Here is a 21,758-nt window from a genome sequence, read left to right as displayed (position 1 = left end):
TTGAAGCATATATCCCGATGGTTATAGGTAGCTCCTCGGAGGAGGATTCAGAGAAAGATGACCAGTCCTATATCCCACCTGAGGTGTATGCTCTAATCTGCAATGTTTATATTTCTCATATCATGCATATGGTGTCTTGCATTGCTTAGTTTAGACATCATATGCACAATATTCAATTCCATCTACTTGGTTTAGATCATACATGCGAGTGCCAGCTGCTTAGTATATGAATCAATTATGTCAATTATATCATGCCATCATGTATACTTAGACAACATGTATGTGAATTATTTCATGCCAACCTATTTTAGAAAGACATCATATAGTTTTGTCACGTCATCATGTTTAGATACTCATCATATGTTGAATTATGCCATTATATCCTATTAAGTTATCCATCATATATCTGAAACTGTGTCATGCTATCCTGTTTAGTTAGCCATCATATATGTGAAATTGTTTCATGCTCTCCTGTTTGGTTAGACAACATATATGTGAATTACCACATCTGTCGTGGAATTGTCACGGCAGATGTCCTCATGAAAGGACTTAGTCATGGAGCCATCACTACGGGTTATCTTGAAGGGGTTAAACCGGACAAGGGGACACGAGAGTTTTATACTAGTTCGGCCCCTTCGATGAAGGTAAAAGCCTACGTCTAGTTGTGATTGGTATTGCTGGGGTTTCGAAGACCAGGGAGTGAATCCGCTTTGTCTGGCTTCGAGTTGTTGTTTTCTGTCCCTGAACCGCCGCCGGGTCACCCCTTTATATACTCAGGAGGACCCCGGCTGGTCTACAGAGTCCCGAGGCTAGCTCATACAAGTGTCCGCCTCGGTCTCTTCTTTCTTATCTTACAATCCAAGTTTATACAATCATGGCGGTTTACTATCATGGGCCCTAAACTGCCTGCGGGCTCTAGGCCTCTAAGCTTCATCCGTAAAGCGCCATCTTCTGGGTTTCCTCGGGCTTCAGTATAACTGAAGGTGAACTGGCCCCTCCTGGGCGGTTTACCCTCAGTGGTTATATCCTCAAAATTAGGCCCCAGATTGATTTGAACCTGTTCATGTCAGTCTTCAATCCTTGAATTTCTGGCAATTCTTGTAAACCGCCATATTGTCTTCTCCCTGTGAACTTTGATGAATCGCCATGACGTCATCTTCTGTTACTGTAGTAAATCATTGTGACGTCATTCCTGTATAAAAAGGTTTTATAAAGATTCCCTTCTCTTTAATTAATTCCCGAAGATCGAGGCGACAGCTGCATCCTATTTTGCCGCTTCCGATTCCTTGATTTTCGCGCCTGTTGTTTTATCCCACTTCCTTATAAATAAGACCGGGGCGCCTTCCATTTTCCCTCTTTCCAAACCGCATCGTCTTCCTCCTCGCGACCCGAAGACCTGAAGTATCGCCGCCACCATCGTCATTGATCTTCCAGTCCGCACCGACTCAGGCCGCTGCATCGACCTGACTCTGACCAGAAATCAACGGCGAACCTCCGCAGCTCGTCCACATCCATGAGTTCTTCTCCTTCCCCTTCTCAGATTTGCATTGGAACTTTTGTTGAGTTCGTCGGCGGTCATCGCCGCCCGATGCAAACCCTTGTTAGTTTTCACCTCCAATGCCCTGTTTAAATTGTAAAAACAACGTAGAACTGCTGCAGCAATTGTTTGTGCTTATCTTGCATAAAAATAGATCGCATTTCCATTGTTTGGAAGCCCTCTTCGAGTGTATGAACTTCTCTGCACTGTTTTAGGTCTTGAAATTTTTCCTTCTAGAGCGACCATTTTATCCAAAATAATAATTACAACTTGTGAAACCTGTTTGTTCCACACTTAACAAATTTTCAGCTTGGGGTTCTGCCTGCAAAAGGCGGTTTATCCTTTAGTGTTGATAATCCGTTGTATGTCATTAGCCCTCTCTTAAACCGCCATCTAGACTTTGAACAGCCATGCCCAGTTCACTTCATGCGTATACCTTGAATTGCCGATTTAACATTTTGACAAACACATACGAACCGCCAATCGTAAACCGTCCATTTTCCTTTTATAGACTTTGTAAGATGACGAAGCAATTTGCTGCTTGCAACTGGGTTCCGTCTCGGATCACAGAAACGCAAATCAATGAATATGTCACCACCGGCGCTTTAGCTTCAAAAAATGTCCTCCGTTGGCGAGTTCCTGGCCCTGAATGCCCCCCTGAACCTCAAGATGGAGAAGTTATTGTATTCTTGCAACATTTAGCTCGAGGTTTCAGTCCTCCCGGATCAAAACTTTCCGGGGTGTTCTTGCCAGGCTCCAAGTTCATCCTCAAGATATTGGACCAAATTGTGTGTCCAACATATGCAATTTCCAAGTATTCTGTGAGGTTTATCTGCAAGAAGAACCAACTATCGATCTCTTTCTAGATCTCTTTCACTTAAACCGCCAGATAGAATTTTCTGATGGACCTAATACTAAACTTGGCGGTGTGTCGATTCAAAAGAGGAAAGAGGTTGACTTTCCTCACGCCAAACTTCACAGCCATCCAAAAGACTGGAACCACACCTGGTTCTACTGTCAGAATACTACCCCTGCTGAAGAGAATCCTTTACCGGGCTACCGTCCGCACCGGCTCAGCAATAATCACCCTTTACCTTAGAGATTGCCTGCCAAAGACCGACAAGCTTATGCATCTCAACTCGCCAAACTCTGGGCTCTCCTTGCCAATGGCATGGTGCATTCTCCCTTTAAGCTGCCGGCCCGGATTGATGTTTGAATACACCGGCAACACCAATGATCCTCAACGGTTTAATTCAATAGAACTGACGGACGATGAAGTCAGTGAAAGTGTAAAGAAGATACTTGACGAACCGCTCGCCGTATGTACTCAAATTGGTCTGCGTCCTTTTTACGCCTCCAACAAACCGCCAGTGGTAAATATTTTAACCTTGTACTTTTCCTGATCCTTCTCCGCTTTGACACTGCTATAATAATCCTTTTGTGCAATCCCATAGGCCAGTAGCTCCTTTTGGAAAAAGAAAACTCAAGACAATGTAGCTAAGGCTCCTCGTGGTAAGACCAAGGTCATCAAGAAAGCTACCAAAAAGAAAACTACTGAGTCCTCGGAACCACCAGAAGATGTCGATGACTCGGCTGAAGAGGTAAAGTTTGACTCCCTTGATTTCTATCCATATATTTTACTGATAATGATTATTCCTAGGATGATGCGGAGGCCAGCCATGCAGATCATGTTGAGGTAATTTATCTTTCTTCTGACTCAGAACTTGTGCCGGTTCAACGATTTTGCCGTGCAGTTCGGAAAGTGAAATGCTCTCACCCTGTTGCTCATTTGGATCAAAAACTTTCTTTGAACACATAGCAAACCGAAGGGCGTCGCACAACCCGGCACAGTGGTCAACAGGTCACTTCTTCCGGTTTACCTCATACCCCAAACCGGAAACGTCGTCCAGAGGTTACTTGTTCTCCTGAAAAACGTTATCTTTTGAAAGGTTTCTTCCGATGCCCTCTCAATTCATCTGATTCAAATTATCAGGCATCTTCTAATTCGTCTGGTGGTTCATCAACCACTCAGCTGCCTCCACTGAAAACCGTCCCTGGGTAAGTGTGTAGTCTTCCCTTCTCTTTCATAACTCAGTTGACCATGCTAATCTTTGTTTTAATATTAGTGCTCAAGCTCGTTTGAGTAAGAAGGCCAAGACCAGTGCCCCTACCTGTGAAGTTGAACTGGAGAAAGCTCCTGAGGATCTTGATAAAAACCTTGATAATCTCATGGATGATTTTACCCCACCAGAACCAACTATCAATGCTAATCCGCCTGAAGCTGATCCGGCCATACATGAGGATACCTCAAGTCCACATGCTATGCCTGCAAGTCCGGTTGCTGATCCACTGAAGTCAAGTGCTAATCCGCCAAGCCCAGCCAAAGACGATGACATTATTGTTACTAGCACTGCTTATACCGCTCCGGGTGATCCAGTTGTCTTGGCAAAACATACCACCAAAGATGAGTTTATTTCAATGGGCAAGAGGAAAACAGAAACTGATATGTCAAAATATGCTAATCTTTCTGCCCAGGATCTTCATTCCGGATTCTTGAACCGGCTTTATACAAGTCGAGACAATGAGGCTGACTTGGTAAATCTGATGAAGGAACGTTATGAGGTAAACATTTTCCTCCTTATCTTTGTATTTTCACTGCCTTGTATCCTGTAGCCCCCAAGGGTCGGTTTAATTTGTAAAAACAAACCGGGACTTTTGAATTTCCAAACTGCACATTGTTGACTTTTAAGTTTTTTGAACAAACACACATTAGCCCCCAAGTGCCAGGATTGAAACTTGTATGAATCCTTGGGACTCTGAATAAGCAGTAAGAAAGAACTAATCCGCATTATCCCCCAAGTGCCAGGATTGAAACTTGTATGAATCCTTGGGACTTTGAATAAGCAGTAAGAAAGAATTAATCCGCATTAGCCCCCAAGTGCCAAGTGTAGAATCAGTTGTATGCTTGGGAATTTTGATAAAATATTGAAATGCTCCTCTTGATTTTGGCAGGCTGACATAAACCATCAACGGACGCAGATTACTGATCTTCAAGAGAGTCTCAAATCTCACCAAGAAGAATCTTACAAAGCCAAAGATGAACTTCGAGCCGCTTTAACTTCCATGGAACAACTGAAAGAAGAATTAAAGACGGAACGTGCCAATTGGGACACTGAGAAGGGCACACTGCTGAAACGGGCTAAAGATGCCGAATCTGCTCTTAAACCGGTGGCAGAAGAACTTTCTGGGTTGAAACGTCAAGTGAACGACATGACCTCCGCAGTGTTTGGTAAGTACTCCTGGCAAAGTATTTGAAATATCCATCTTGTAAGGTACCGGTTGAAATATGAAATTCTTAAACCGTTGCAGGTAGCCGCATTACTCATCTGGGCTTAGATGTACGGATGAAGCTGAAAGCAGCATATACTCTTCTTGAACAACTATACACCGGTGCCCAACAGGTTATCTGCGCAACATCCTATGACAATCCGGCCCCAACACTGATCAAGGACACTCTGGTAAGGCTATCCATGGTACCAGCACAGCTAGAAGAGGTTAAGCGATCTGCTGCCAGGGCCGACGCTTTGTTGGCACTTACCGGAGCCAAAGCGTGGATAGCTGACTTGGATCCGGTTGACCTTGCCAAAGGCTTTCCAAGCACACAAGAAAACGGGGCAGATTTTGATGATGCAGCCCTTAAAAGAGTGACAAGGGAAATGCGTCCTCTGGCGAGTCAGCTGGCAGAAGATGCTAACTTGACGGTTCATCGGTCTTATTATGATGCCAGCAACAAACGGATTAACCCTGTCATTCCGGAGGCACAAAATCTTATTCCAGGAAACCGTAAGCACACTTATGCCCCTGACATTGATCCGTCAGAACTTATCAGTGAAGAAGCTATCTTTCAGGCCTTAACCCAGATTGAATGGACCACTACAAACTTCCAACCGCTAGGTGGGGAGGAGGAAGCTGAGCCGACGCCAGATGACCCATCAACATCGCATCAACATGGTAATGAAACTTGATCCGGCCATCATAGTGATGCTCGATAAACCTTGTTCTGCTGGAAACACCATATTTTGGGCCTTCAAGCGCCTTGTAATAGGCTAGTAAAAATACTTTGATCTGTTGCCATCGTGCGCTGGGATACACTTTGCGTTGATTTGTCATGAGAATTTCAGTACTGGCTTATGTATTTTTACAATATCATGCAATCCCTGTCTCCACCATACCATGTTGGTATATATATGATATAGAACCGGGTTGTGATGAACGCCGGCCGATTGCTGGAGACAAAGCGTCAAAGCCAGACCGGTTTTGAAGGATGCCGGATTACCTTTAATTGTATACTTGAACAGAAGATTTGTAAGCCATGCCGGGTTAAAAAACTCTGGTTTAACATAGACCTCACGAAAAAAAATACTTGGCAAAAAAGAAAACAAAAAACTGTAGTCGAGGCTTTTCGAGGGCTGCCAGGACCAAATCGAGGCTTTTCATGGGCTACCAGGCCACTGAGTTAAACCATTTTGGCAAAGCCTTTTAAGATGGCCCTCCAACTAACCAATCATCGTTTTAACTTTGACAAGTACAGGGTCTCAATGAGAGTAACTGTCAAACATTCGAAGGGTCGTGCCAGGATTACCTGGATAGGAGTGGCTTACTTGATGAAGGTAGGTTAACCCGGGGTTTTAGGTGAATACACCAGGCTTCCAAGCCGTGGGTCGATACCCAGCTACAAGGGTCCTTTCAAACTCTTTGGTATTTGACGCAAAGAGCCCCCAAGTAACTTTGTGAGCTGTGCTCAATGGATGCCTATGTTTGAGTTGTGCGTAGCAACAAGACTCTCTTTGGCCCCTTGGGTGTGAAGCTCCCAAGCTTTGTTGTGGCGTGATAGCCGCATCAAGAGGGTAGTAATGCTATGTTCTCTTTGGTGAATACACCTATGTTTGAACAGGAAGCCCCCAAGGCGTGATAGTCGCATCAAGAGGGTAGTAACGCTATGTTCTCTTTGGTGAATACACCTATGTTTGAACAGGAAGCCCCCAAGTTAACAGATATTTGAAGGAAAAAACGGCAGAGGCCCTGCTTGATAACAAGGATGCCGGTTTATTATATTGATCATAATATATACATTGTTGAAATATGTACATATGAAAAGCCTGTGGCTTCAAGTGTAATAAGGCCGTAGGAGAGCTATATTCCATGGCCGCCGAGTCTCCTCCTCAGAGCTACGTGAGTCTTCTCGAACATCAATGAGGTAGTATGACCCGTTGTGTAGATTTTTGCTGACCACAAAAGGTCCTTCCCAAGGTGGGGATAACTTGTGCATATCAGTCTAGTCTTGAATGAGCCGGAGTACCAAATCGCCTTCTTGAAAGGTTCTTGTCTTAACCCGGCGGCTGTGATAACGCCGCAGGTCTTGCTGATAGACCGCCGACCGAGCCAAAGCCATGTCTCGCTTCTCATCTAACAGGTCCAGCGCCTCTTGGCGCGCTTGCTCGTTGTACGCTTCAACATAATTCGCGACCCGGGGTGAGTCGTGACGAATATCACTTGGGAGGACAGCCTCAGCTCCATACACCAGGAAAAAGGGTGTATATCCCGTAGATCGGTTTGGGTGGTATTTATGCTCCATAACACAGATGGTAATTCCTCCACCCAACAACCCGGCGTCCACTTCAAAGGGACCATGAGCCGAGGCTTGATAGCCTTCAAGATTTCTTGATTCGCCCTCTCAGCTTGACCATTAGACTGGGGGTGAGCCACGGACGCTACATCAAGCCGGATGTGCTCTCGTTGGCAGAACTCCTCCATCTCACCTTTAGAAAGGTTCATACCATTATCTGTGATGATGCTATGTGGAAAGCCGAAACGGAAAATAATCTTTTTGAGAAATCGAACCACCATGGCTGCATCACATTTACTGATGGGCTCCGCTTCAACCCACTTGGTGAACTTGTCAACCGCCACCAACAGGTGGGTCTTCTTGTCCTTAGAACGCTTAAAGGGTCCAACCATATCAAGCCCCCAAGTAGAAAACGGCCAAGTGATGGGGATCATGCGTAACACCTGAGCAGGAACATGAGCTCGACGTGAAAATTTCTGACAAGCGTCACACCGCTTTACCAAGTCTTCCGCATCAGAATCAACTGTCAACCAGTAGAACCCGTGTCGGAAAGCCTTAGCAACCAAGGACTTTGAGTCGGCATGATGACCGCAATCCCCTTCATGGATTTCCCGTAGAATCTCTTGTCCTTCTTTAGGATAAACACAACGTTGGAATACGCCTGAAATGCTAGAACGGTGCAACTCTCCATTGTGAACAACCATAGACTTGGACCGCCTGACTATCTGCCTGGCGAAAATCTCGTCTTCTGGTAATTCACCCCGGTTCAGATACGCCAAATATGGAACCGTCCAATCCGGAGTGGCATGTAAAACGGCTACCAACTGGGCCTCCGGATCGGGAACCGCTAAATCCTCCTCTGTAGGCAACTTTACAGATGGGTTATGCAAGATATCTAGAAAGGTATTAGGTGGTACCGGTTTACGCTGAGATCCCAGTCGGCTTAGAGAATCTGCTGCTTCATTCTTGCGCCGGTCGATGTGCTCCACCTGATAACCCTTAAAGTGACCTGCTACAATATCCACCTCGCGCCTATAAGCCGCCATGAGCGGATCCTTAGAATCCCAAGTACCCAAAACTTGCTGAGCCACCAGATCAGAATCTCCAAAGCATCGAACCCGGCTTAAGTTCATTTCCTTAGCTATACAAAGACCGTGGAGCAAGGCCTCGTACTCTGCTGCATTGTTAGTACAAGGAAACATTAAGCGGAGAACATAACAAATCTTATCTTCTCGAGGGGAAGTGAGGACAACTCCAGCCCCCGAGCCTTCCAGCTGCCTGGATCCATCAAAGTGAATGGTCCAGTATGTATTATCTGGTTTGTCTTCTGGTGCCTGTAACTCGGTCCAATCATTGATGAAGTCCACAAGCGCCTGAGATTTGATGGCTGTTCGGGGTGTATATTTCAAACCATGGGGACCAAGCTTGATCGCCCACTTCGCAACCCGGCCAGTTGCCTCTCTATTCTGGATTATATCACCCAAGGGAGCAGAACTAACCACGGTAATAGGATGGCCTTGAAAATATTGCTTGAGTTTCCTACTTGCCATAAAAACTCCATACACCAGCTTCTGCCAATGCGGATATCTTTGCTTTGATTCGATCAGTACTTCACTGATATAATAAACTGGTCGCTGAACCGGATATTCTTTTCCGGCCTCCTTACGCTCAACCACAATCGCCACACTGACTGCTCGGGCATTGGCAGCCATGTACAACAATAGAGGTTCATTATCAACTGGAGCAGCGAGGACTGGTGGTTCAGCTAGCTACTGCTTGAATTCCTCGAATGCCGCATTGGTGGCGTCAGTCCAGACGAATTTATCCGTTTTCTTCAACATCTGATACAGGGGAATCGCCTTCTCTCCCAAACGGCTGATAAATCGGCTGAGAGCTGCAATCCGGCCCGCCAGACGCTGAACATCATTGATGCACGCCGGTTTAGCCAAGGATGTGATTGCTTTGATCTTTTCCGGATTTGCCTCAATGCCTCTATTAGACACAAGAAAACCCAAGAGTTTGCCTGCCGGAACACCAAAAATGCATTTGTCCGGGTTGAGCATCATTTTATAAACCCGAAGATTGTCGAACGTCTCCTTGAGATTATTTATCAGGGTTTCCTGCTTCCTGGATTTCACCACAATATCATCCACATAGGCATGAACATTACGCCCGATCTGATTGTGAAGACAATTTTCCACACAACGCTGGTAGGTTGCTTGGGCACTCTTGAGCCCAAAGGGCATAGAAACATAGCAGAAGGCTCCAAAGGGAGTGATGAAGGCTGTCTTCTCCTGGTCCTTAACTGCCATCTTAATCTGATGATAACCTAAATAAGCATCCAGAAAACTCAAGCGCTCACAACCCGCCGTTGCATCAATGATCTGATCAATACGCGGGAGAGCGAAAGGATCTGCCGGGCAAGCTTTATTCAAATTAGTGTAGTCCACACACATACGCCAAGTGCCATTTTTCTTAAGAACAAGCACCGGATTAGCCAACCATTCGGGATGAAATACTTCGACAATAAACCCAGCTTCCAGTAGCCGGGCTACCTCTTCGCCGATGGCCTTGCGTCTTTCTTCGTTAAAGCGGCGAAGGTACTGCTTGACCGGTTTAAACTTAGGATCAATATTTAGAGTGTGCTCAGCGAGTTCCCTTGGTACACCTGGCATGTCAGAAGGTTTCCATGCAAAGATGTCCCGGTTCTCACGGATGAACTCGATGAGCGCGCTTTCCTATTTCGGATCCAGATTTGTGCTGATACTAAACTGCTTGGATGAATCACCAGGGACGAAGTCAACGAGTTTAGTCTCATTAGCCGGTTTGAACGTCAGGGCTGGGTCATGCTCCGTCGTAGGTTTCTTCAGAGGGGTCATGTCCGCCGGATCAACATTGTCCTTATAGAATTTCAGCTCCTCTGTGGCACAAACCGATTCAGCATAGGCCGCTTCACCTTCCTCACAATCCAAGGCAATCCTTCGACTCCCATGTACTGTGATCGTCCCCTTATAACCCGGCATTTTGAGTTGTAGATAGACATAACAGGGTCTTGCCATGAATTTCGCGTAAGCTAGCCGTCCAAATAGCGCGTGATATGGACTATGGATTTTCACCACCTCAAAGGTCAAAGTCTCAGACCTGGAATCAAGCTCATCTCCAAACACGACTTCCAAAGCAATCTTCCCCATAGGGTATGCCGATTTACCTGGTACTACACCATGAAAAATAGTGTTTGACGGTTTAAGATTCTTATCTGTCAACCCCATGCGACGGAAAGTCTCATAATACAGGATGTTGATACTGCTGCCTCCATCCATCAGAACCTTGGTAAACTTATAGCCCCCTACCTGTGGTGCTACCACCAAGGCTAGTTGGCCCGGATTTTCAACCCGGGGCGGGTGATCCTCTCTGCTCCACACAATAGGCTGCTCCGACCATCGTAGATAATGTGGTACGGCCGGTTCAACAGTATTGACTTCCCTCTTGTGAAGTTTCTGATCCGGCTTGCACAGGCTGGTAGTGAACACATGGTACTGTCCGCTGTTCAACTGCTTGGGGTGACTCTGGTAACCTGACTGTTGCTGATTTCCTTGGTTATTCTGCTGGTTATTACCATGGTTGTTCTGATGGCCCTGGTTGTTCTGAAATCCAAAGCTTGAACCGCCGCCCCCATGGAAACCTGGGCCTGAACCGCCCGGTGGATCCTGATCATAACGGTATAAATTAGAATTTTTGAACTCCCTCATTATGTGACAATCCTTCCAAAGATGTGTTGAAGGGGCCTCCTTGGTTCCATGCTTCGGGCAGGGCTGGTTTAACAAACGCTCCTGATTCATGCCGCGCTGGGGCGGTTTACCTTTGCGACGCTGCATATTTGTGTTAGCCACCAAATCTGAATTATCCGCTTTACGCTTACTGTTATTCCCATGGCCCCCTTGGTTGTGGTGCTGCCCTTTTGCACCGCCATTCTTCTTTCCCTTCTCCGGTTTGTCCTCCTCTAAATCCGGATCCTTGGAGTTATCTGAATCGGCATACTTAACTAAAGTGGCCATGAGTATTGACATGTCGCTGCAATGACGTTTGAGCCTTCCCAACTTCTGTTTCGACGGCTTGAAACGGCAATTGCCCTCTAACGTTAATACGGTGGTGTCTGCATTAATACGATCTGATGAATGCAAAATCGTTGAGACCGGGTTTAACCCAATGGGTCATGGACTCCCCTTCCTCTTGAACACAAGCGGCCAGATCTACAATTGACATCGGCTGCTTGCACGTATCCTTGAAGTTCTGGATAAACCGGCGCTTTAATTCGGCCCATGAATCGATAGAGTTGGTTGGCAAGCTCTTCAACCAAGTGCGAGCTATTCCTTCCAGCATCATGGTGAAATATTTAGCACATACCGCCTCATCCACATCTAACATCTCCATTGCCATCTCATAGCTCTCCACCCACGCCTCTGGCTGCAAATCGGCAGTGTAATTTGGTACCTTACGAGGTCCCTTGAAATCCTTGGGCAATCGCACATTACGCAATGCGGGAGTTAAACATGGTACTCCTAGGGAACTGAACATTACCCCTGGCTCCACGGAGGAAGTGGGGTGAGCCGGAGTATGATGTCGTGCTTCGTGTCAAGCTGTCAACTCGGCCTCCCGTCGTGCGCGGCCGTGGTCCACAACATCTTGCGCATTAGCACCTCCCCCGGCCGGGTTGTTCTCCTGCGGTGAATTTCGGTGGCGTGCGCTACTGGACACGGCCGGTTCGTCCTCCACGTGTCTGCTATAACTCTGGCTTGGACGGGGAGTGGAATGAATCCTCTCCGGCTGTGTGAATACGCTTGCTATTGATTCAGTGCTGTCTGAAGGAGATCCCTGGCCCGACGCGCCTCCACTGCAACTGGTGACTTGCCATCGGTTGGGAGGGCCGCCAGGCGTGAAGCGGCGGCCACAATATTATCCAACGGGTTGGAATAATGCCCGAGCAGCGTTGATGTTACCACGTTGTTCTGGCGAGGCAGGTCTGTTGCGCGTGGCTGAACCGGCGCTCCTGCTTCCGGTGCCCCCGCCAGGTTTGGCGCGGGTTGGTTACCAGCTCCTGCACCTGGCGTGTTGAAAAGATTCTGCGGCTCATAAACCGACGGGAAGTGTGATCGGTACCTTCTTCTCATGTCCTCTTCTGAGGCATTCTGATCCAGTCTAATCCGATAAGCCTGTGCTTCCAACTCGGCCCGCTCTGTGGCCATCCTGGCGTTCTCTGCTGCCAGGTCCGCTTTAGCCTGGGCTATCTGATCTTTCACTTTTAGAATCTCCACATCGTGCTGATCCCTGGCTGTTGCGTCTACCTCCGCGGACATTAGTGCCGTTAGAGCGTCAAACAAATCAGACAAGACTTGGGCCAGAGGAGGCGCCGAGCTTCCTGCCCCTGCTGGCTGGCCGCCGTTGAACCGGAGAGCACTGCTGCGGCGGTAGATGAATGAGGCGCTGGTCATGTGCCGGCCATGAAGACAGCGTCCCAGTTTGGCACACCAGGGGAATCCGGAATACTGTTGCCCTCGGATCATCCCTTAATCCGGCCGTCGTACAACTGGTAAAGCGATTCGGTTTCTCTGGAAGACTCGTCACCACTGCCAACTATGGTTTCTCCATCGGAGACCGGTTCCTCCTCGTACCCCAAACCGTGGACGACACCTACGAAAACATGCCTTGCCTCAGGCTGAACCGGTAAAGAACTTGAACACCGAGCCGTCTCGATGATGTCGGTGCAGGTGTCCGGCTCGGGGCCGGTTCGCCGATCTTGCCGATGAAGACGTGACCCCACCAAAGGGGACCCGGTACCCGTATTCGATTGAATTAGCCTCGGGACCCCATCCTGCGCCGTCTATGTAGAGCTTGCCGCGGCGACTCTTCATCATCCGGCCCACAGCGTATCCCTTAAGTCCATCGAAGCTGCCCTTCAAGAACTCAAAACTATCGTCCGATAGCCCCACGGTGGGCGCCAACTATCGTGGAATTGTCACGGTAGATGTCCTCATGAAAGGACTTAGTCGTGGAGCCATCACTACGGGTTAGCTTGAAGGGGTTAAACGGACAAGGGGACATGAGAGTTTTATACTAGTTCGGCCCCTTCGATGAAGGTAAAAGCCTACGTCTAATTGCGATTGGTATTGCTGGGGTTTCGAAGACCAGGGAGCGAATCCGCTTTGTCTGGCTTCGAGTTGTTGTTTTCTGTCCCTGAACCACCGCCGGGTCACCCCTTTATATACTCAGGACGACCCCGGCTGGTCTACAGAGTCCCGAGGCTGGCTCATACAAGTGTCCGCCTCGGTCTCTTCTTTCTTATCTTACAATGCAAGTTTATACAATCATGCAGGTTTACTATCATGCGCCCTAAACCGCCTGCGGGCTCTGGGCCTCTAAGCTTCATCCGTAAAGCGCCATATTCTGGGTTTCCTTGGGCTTCAGTATAATTGAAGGTGAACCGGCCCCTCCTGGGCGGTTTACCCTCAGTGGTTATATCCTCAACAACATCTGTCTATCATACAATGTCTGTGCGTTCAATTTCTTTTCTTGTTTATAAGCCATTTGAATTGGAGGGGGTGATGGCAGTATCTAAGGGAGCAAAAACCTATTCTTCACAAAAGATGGTGCTACCCGTCAATGCAGATAGAACCATGGTTGTACTAGCCCACGAACTAGCCCAACCATAGATAATCGAGACTCTTCTAGATTGCACACTTACACTGTTGGACAGAGAACCAGCTTCAACCCATCTAACCCCAACCCCAGCGGATAGTAACCCACTTCTAGTTGACACAGCACCATGTCCACCACAGAGTACCCCCGCACGAGCAGTTTGTAAAGCAACTGCAGTTCTCAAAGCACGAAGACCACCACAGCGAACCCAAACTCCATGTTTAAAGTAGAAGAGCAACTGTTCTCAGGTCAGATTCTGTAGCTATGGTCCATACTCCTTTGTTGTTGCATCACTGTATTTACTTATACCAACTACTTTTGAATTTGAAGGATCCTATTGAAACTCCAATGCCGCAACAGGTATGTTATAAACCTATTTCTTTAACTTGATTGATGTTCTAACTTCTTGCTCTATGTTGATTTCAGTTTCAGTTGTATAAATAGTTATGTTCTCATGTGATGAACATTAAAAGTGTTGCCAGTGTTGTGTGGTTTCTCACACTTATATTTTGTCTATGCTGCTGTGTCTTAATAAATATATGATTAGAGATGTGTCTCTATCTTGATTTGGCAACATAAACTAGAATGATATGGACAATACAGTGACCATAGTACATAGATATATGTTTGTTTTTATGTTGTTGTCATGTCCACCTTACTACTGAACCGGTTTACCAAAATGAGTTTCGTATACTACATGCTAAACCTGTGATGTGTCTGCTTGTTTCTCTTGTAGAATGCAAAAAGAATATTGGAGAAGAGCACCCCACTATGCAATGTTAGAGAAAGCAATGCAGATAAGGTTCAAGATAGTGAGACAACCATGTTGGTCTCCAAGAAAGGTGATAAAAACAATCTTGTAGACAGTGAGACAACCCCACAGTCCTGCGTTGATGTAGTGTTCGAGTTACTGGCCAGTACCACTGGCACAAGCTCTTCAAAATCGCTGCCTGAATCACTTCGGCTTCTTCAGTCTCAGCTACAAAGCTAAAAGGCATCAGTCAGCTGTGTTGTGGAAAGAAGCCAAAGGACTAAGGAAGTCCCTGCAAAATTCAGATGCATACTTTCTGGTGCAACAGCAAGCGCTGGAGGATTTAAGCCCCAAACAAGATAAAGTTAATAAGCTTGCTAAGCATCTTGCCAGCATTATGGGTACCCAGGATATTGTTTCCTGAGCTCTTCTGATGTGATTTCAGTTCTGGACTTGTTTTGCTGCGGCGTTTACTTGCACTGGTCGCCAACTTTGACAACAAGTGTATGTGATATGTTGCTTTGTTCCCTATATTTGCACTGGTGGCGAACTTTGATGCAGTGGATGTAATATGTGTAATAGTCGTGATAGCCTAGCGTAAGTTGCTTGCTTATTTATTTCCTTGTTGTCTGATACGTGTCCAACGTATCTATAATTTTTGATTGTTCCGTGCTATTATATTATCTATTTTGGATGTTTTATATGCATTAATATGCTATTTTATATTATTTTTGGGACTAACCTATTAACCTAGAGCCCAGTGCCAGTTCCTGTTTTTCCTTGTTTAGAGTTTCGCATAAAAGGAATACCAAACGGAGTCCAAACGAAATAAAACCTTCACGATGATTTTTCTTGGACCAGAAGACAACCAGATGACTTGGAGATGAAGTCGGAGGAGCCACGAAGCGGCCACAAGGATGGAGGGTGCGCCCAGGGGGTAGGGCACACGCCCCACCCTTGTGGGCCCCTTGTGCACCTCTTGACCTAGTTTCTTTGCCTATATATTCCCATATATCCCCAAACCAACCAGGAGATCCACAAAAACACTTTTCCACCACAGCGACCTTCTGTACCCATGAGATCTCATCTAGGGGCCTTTTCTGGCATCCTGCCACAGGGGGATTCAATCATGGAGGGTTTCTACATCAACATCATTGCCCTTATGATGAAGTGTGAGTACTTTACCTTAGACCTACGGGTCCATAGATAGTAGCTAGATTGCTTCTTCTCTCTCTTTGATTCTCAATACCATGTTCTCCTCAATGTTCTTAGAGTTCTATTTGATGTAATACTTTTTTGCGGTGTGTTTGCCGAGATCCAATGAATTGTGGATTTATGATCAGCTTATCTATGAATATTATTTGAATCTTATCTGAATTATTTTATGCATGATTTGATATCTTTGTAATTCTCTTCAAACTATCGGTTTGGTTTGTCCAACTAGATTGGTTTTTCTTGCAATGGGAGAAGTGCTTAGCTTTGGATTCAATCTTGCGGTGTCCTTTTCCAGTGACAGTAGGGGCGGCAAGGCACGTATTGTATTGTTGCCATCGAGGATAAAAAGATGGGGTTTTCATCATATTGCTTGAGTTAATTCCTCTACATCATGTCATCTTGCTTAATGTGTTACTCCGTTCTTTATGAACTTAATACTCTAGATGCATGCTGGATAGCGGTCGATGTGTGGAGTAATAGTAGTAGATGCAGAATCGTTTCAGTCTACTTGATACGGACGTGATGCCTATATTCATGATCATTGCCTTAGATATCGTCATTGTGACGCCCCCGATTTGACCATACACTAATCATACACGCAAACGTGTACGATCAAGATCAGGGACTCACGGGAAGATATCACAACACAACTCTACAAATAAAATAAGTCATACAAGCATCATATTACAAGCCAGGGGCCTCGAAGGCTCGAATACAAGAGCTCGATCATAGACGAGTCAGCGGAAGCAACAAAATCTGAGTTCAGACATAAGTTAAACAAGTTTGCCTTAAGAAGGCTAGCACAAACTGGGATACAGATCGAAAGAGGCGCAGGCCTCCTGCCTGGGATCCTCCTAAACTACTCCTGGTCGTCGTTAGTGGGAAGCACGTAGTAGTAGACACCTCCGGTGTAGTAGGAGTCGTCGTCGAAGGTGGCGTCTGGCTCCTGGGCTCCAACATCTGGTTGCGACAACCAGGTAGAAGGGATAGGGGGGAAAGAGGGAGAAAGCAACCGTGAGTACTCATCCAAAGTACTCGCAAGCAAGGAGCTACACTACATATGCATGCATTGGTATCAACTGGAATAAGGCTATCATTTGTGGACTGAACTGCAGAATGCCGGAATAAGAGGGGGATAGCTAGTCCTTTCGAAGACTACGCTTCTGGAAGCCTCCGTCTTGCAGCATGTAGAAGAGAGTAGACTGAAGTCCTCCAAGTAGCATTGCATAGCATAACCCTAACCGATGATCCTCCCCTCGTCGCCCTGTGAGAGAGCGATCACCGGTTGTATCTGGCACTTGGAAGGGTGTGTTTTATTAAGTATCCGGTTCTAGTTGTCATAAGGTCAAGGTACAACTCCAAGTCATCCTGTTACCGAAGATCACGGCTATTTGAATAGATTAACTTCCCTGTAGGGGTGCACCACATAACCCAACACGCTCGATCCCATTTGGCCGGACACACTTTTCTGTGTCATGCCCGGCCTCGGAAGATCAACACGTCGCAGCCCCACCTAGACCAACAGAGAGGTCAGCACGCCGGTCTAAACCTAAGCGCCCAGGGGTCTGGGCCCATCGCCCTTTGCACACCTGCATGTTGCGAACGCGGCCGGAAGCAGAACTAGCCCCCTTAATACAAGAGCAGGCTTATGGTCCAATCCGGCGCGCGCCACTCAGTCGCTGACGTCACGAAGGCTTCGGCTGATACCACGACGTCGAGTGCCCATAACTGTCCCGCCGTAGATGGTTAGTGTGTATAGGCCAGTACCCAGACTCAGATCAAATACCAAGATCTCGTTAAACGTGTTATTCTGAAATAACCACGGACGCCGACCAGGGCCAGGCCCACCTCTCTCCTAGGTGGTCTCAACCTGCCCTGTCGCTCCGCCTCAAAGTAACAGTCAGGGGTCGTCGGGAACTCAGGCCCACCTCTACCGGGATGGAGCCACCTGCCCCTTCAGCCCCCATCTCCGAACAGTATCATAAGTAATGTAACTGTGTAAAGTATATAGTATATGCCCGTGATCACCTCCCGAAGTGATCACGGCCCAGTAGTATAGCATGGCAGACGGACAAGAGTGTAGGGCCACTGATGGAACACTAGCATCCTATACTAAGCAGTAGGATAGCAGGTAATGGTAACAACAGTAGTAGCAAGGACAGGCTATGCATCAGGATAGGAATAACGGAAAGCAGTAACATGCTACACTACTCTAATGCAAGCAGTATAGAGAAGAGTAGGCGATATCTGGTGATCAAAGGGGGGTGCTTGCCTGCTTGCTCAAACAAGAAGGAGGGGTCGTCGGTGACGTAGTCGACCATAGGGGCATCAGCACCGTCACGAGGTCTACCGAAGAGATGAGGGGGGAGAAACAGTAAATACATAGCAAGCAAGTGCATAACAGGATAACAGGCAGAGCTAGACTTGTTCTAACGCGCTATGAGGTGATACCGGTGAAGGGGGGAAACATCCAGGAAAGTATTCCCGGTGTTTCGCGTTTCCGGATAGATGAACCGAAAGTGAAATGTTGCAGGTTCACTATGCTAGGGACGCGCGGCGGATGAACGGGCTGCATATCCGGATTCGTCTCGTCGTTCTGAGCAACTTTCATGTTGGAAATAATTTACTCTGAGTTACATATTAAAAGATATGATTTTCTAAAGATTTTATTAATTTCTGGAATTTAATTAATTATTTAAATTAATTCGGAAAATGGATTAATGACATCAACATGATGTCATGCTGACGTCAGCAGTCAACAAAGTTGACTGGTCAACCTGACCAGTGGGTCCCACTGGTCGGTGACACATTTTAATTAAACATTTTAATTACCCTAATTAGTATTAATTAGGGGGGTCTGCCCCACTACAATACTAATTAAATAGCTAATTAACTAACCAGGTTAATTAGATAACTAATGTTTAATTAGTTTAGTTAGTTGTTTAGTTTAATTAATCAAAATTAATTAAGTTAATTATTTCTCTAATTAATTAATTAATTGTTTTTGTTTTTTATTTTTATAAATACGTTCAGGGGGGTGGGGGCCCCTTGTCATTGGCCCAGGGGGCCTAGCGGGTTTGGGCGCGAGTGCGCGAACGGGCGCGGGCGCCAGGGAGGCGCCCGACAGGGGTGAGATCATGCGCGGCGTCGCCCGAGCGAGAGCGCCGGCGAGCAGGGCGGCCGCGACTTGGGAGGGGCCGGGCGGAGGACGACGAGGGAAGGGTGGTTGGGGGCGCGTCCACCGGCGCAAGCAGCGGGCGGAGGCGGCGGCGACGTCAGGCGGGTAGCAGCGGGCAGAGCGCACTCGGGCGACGGCCAAGCCATGGTGGATGCACGCCCGGGCGGCGCAGGGGCACGGCCAGGGGCGCGCGTGTGCGTGTTGGAGCAAGGCAGAGTCAACGTGATGGGAGCGCCGGCCACGGTGACTTCTAGCGCGGGACAACAATGATGAGCACGACGGTCAGAGGATGCAGATCAAGGGGAAGGCAGAGGGGAAAAGCGCGTCGGCTCACATCGTTGACGGGGAGAGGCTCGGGGATGCGTTGGATGCAGTGGAGCCGTCAGAACCCACGACGAACGGCGGAGGAGATGAGCTCGATGGCGAGCGTACGTGCTGTCCCGGCTCGATTCAGAGCACATAGGCGAACGAGACGACTATGGCGAAGCTCCTGGACGCTTGGAGCGATGAGGGGAGGCCGGTGGCCATCGGATCGACGAGGTTGGTCGGAGGCGCGGTAGCCGTGGTGCGGGAGAGGTCCGAGAAGGCAAGGACGGCGCCTGCTGCTTGCTGCCGCGGGTGGAGGTCCAGGGGTGAAGCAAGATCGAATGGAGGGAGGAGAGGCTGCGAGGGGGGGTCGGGTATGAGGCGCCTCGCCTTTGGTCTCGATGTGCGGCGGCGCGAGGGGAGGAGGTGAGGGATCGAGCGAGAGGAGTGGGGGGGAATCGGGGGGAGTGGGTGCGGTTAGGGTTTCGGGGTGGCTCAGGGGGTAATAGGGGGCGGCTGGGCCGGCCTGGTTGGCCCGATGGCTAGCTGGGCCGAGGCCCAGCGAGGGAGGGGGGTTTCCCTTTCTTTTGTCCTCATTTTACTTTTGTTTAATTTTCCTTTTCGGTTTTCTGTTTTACTTTAGTTCCTCTTTTATTTTAGTTTTGTAAACTATAAAAGTAGTCTCTAATTTAGTGTTAGTAAATAGGCTACTGCCACATAAGTTTGGGCAACTAAATAAAATAGTTTAATATTTTTTTATTTTTTTTGTAAAAGGCATTCAACTAATTGTTTTTGCTACTGTTAAAAATATTTTTAGAGTATTAAAACCTTTTTCAAAAGTGTGGTTTCTCCACCATACTTTCCTATGCATTATTTGGCTCACCCCGAACATTATAGTTTTAATATATGAAAACTTTTATTGTTTGCCTCTATTTTGAATTTGAATTTTGAATCGGTTTTTGAACTAACCCGAGGTTAACTACAGTGACAGAGGTGACGTGGCATCATTAACGGGGGTTACTGTAGCCTAATTATCCGGGCGTCACAATTCTCCTCTACTACAAGAAATCTCGTCCCGAGATTTAAGAGGTAGTGAAAGGCGGAATGGATTGGTTACTATTCTAGCGGGCCTTCTCAGTCATGATTGCTCTCCTCGAAGAGGTCGATCCATAACGCTGATGTCTTCATACTTCAGCTTGAGGTCATCATGATGAAGTCGGTATCCTTTCTTTGGGAACTCCATCATACTTACGAATAGGAAAGGGGCAGCTTCAAAAGGACAGACCTCTACAAGGCTGCTTATCCGGTAGATAGTATTAGGGAAGGTGGCAGAAAGTAACTCTCAAGTTGAAACTTAAGAAATTAATGAGAGCAAAATAATGAGGTTTCATGGGAAGTTTCGAGCAAGCAGGCAACAGTTCGATGCCCGAAATAGGGCGGGAAAGCGGCTCAAAGCAATCGGGAATAAGTATTGCGTCCAGTAACATATTTGATGATCTCTCGGAAGGTGGTTCGTGAATTACATACGAGGCCACACGCGAGGAACAACCTTGGGAAGAGGGGGTGCAGGAGAGTCAAGTTTCGATCCTGTGGAACTGTGGTTTATGGGCCCACCATGTGGTTGAAAGTAGTAAGGGGCCGACATCTTACACGATCACGATAGTAAGGCATGTCAGAGGGTAGCCTGTCAGTTACGTCGGCAACAACATCGATACCAAGGGCGAGGGACGAAGAGAACAATTTTCCTACTCATTGAACGAGGCGGACCAATAGGCAAAGTTCTCGTCCATTGGTGGTTACCGGAATGTTATCAACATAGTAACAGGGTCTTGCTGACAGAATTGTACACCGAGATGTTTGTACAAGCAGGGAATTATAACTGCTTATATCATATAGATCATAGAAAGGGTTTAAAAAAACCAATGGAAAGGGAAAAATGTCTATCAGGTTTATTCAGAACAAAGGAAAGAACAATGTGTTTTAACACATATTTCAGGGGTATATCCTTCCCAAGGGCAAGCAGAGCAAGATATCCATGACAGGATATAATGTAGAAAACCCTTTAGGAAAGGGGAGAGAAACTTCATGACATTGCCCATACAACGGGGTTTGGATAATTGAGCAGGAAATATTTAGCATTGGGCTTCAAATGTTCTTATCGATGATCAAAGTACCACAGACAGGCTTCGAGATAGCATTGACATGGTCATCAAGTAAGGGGTCAGAATTTGGATGCATAAAGGATTCATCAGGAACAACTTATAGCATAAGTCTTATGATTTCCTCATGGAAGAAAGGATAGCCTGGCTGAAAAGGGAAACTATAACAATTGGGCCTCCGGCCAGGTGTGCTAGGCATGACATCACCTTACCGGGTCACATAAGGACCATTGTTGTTACTCTCGGAAATATGTTCCAACCATCATATCTGACCTAGATTCAGATCTGATTAG

The sequence above is a fragment of the Triticum urartu genome, chromosome 6, assembly GCF_003073215.2.
Source record: "Triticum urartu cultivar G1812 chromosome 6, Tu2.1, whole genome shotgun sequence".
NCBI lineage: Eukaryota > Viridiplantae > Streptophyta > Magnoliopsida > Poales > Poaceae > Triticum > Triticum urartu.
The sequence above is the reverse complement of the archived record's forward strand: the minus strand, read 5'-3'. Positions refer to the sequence as shown.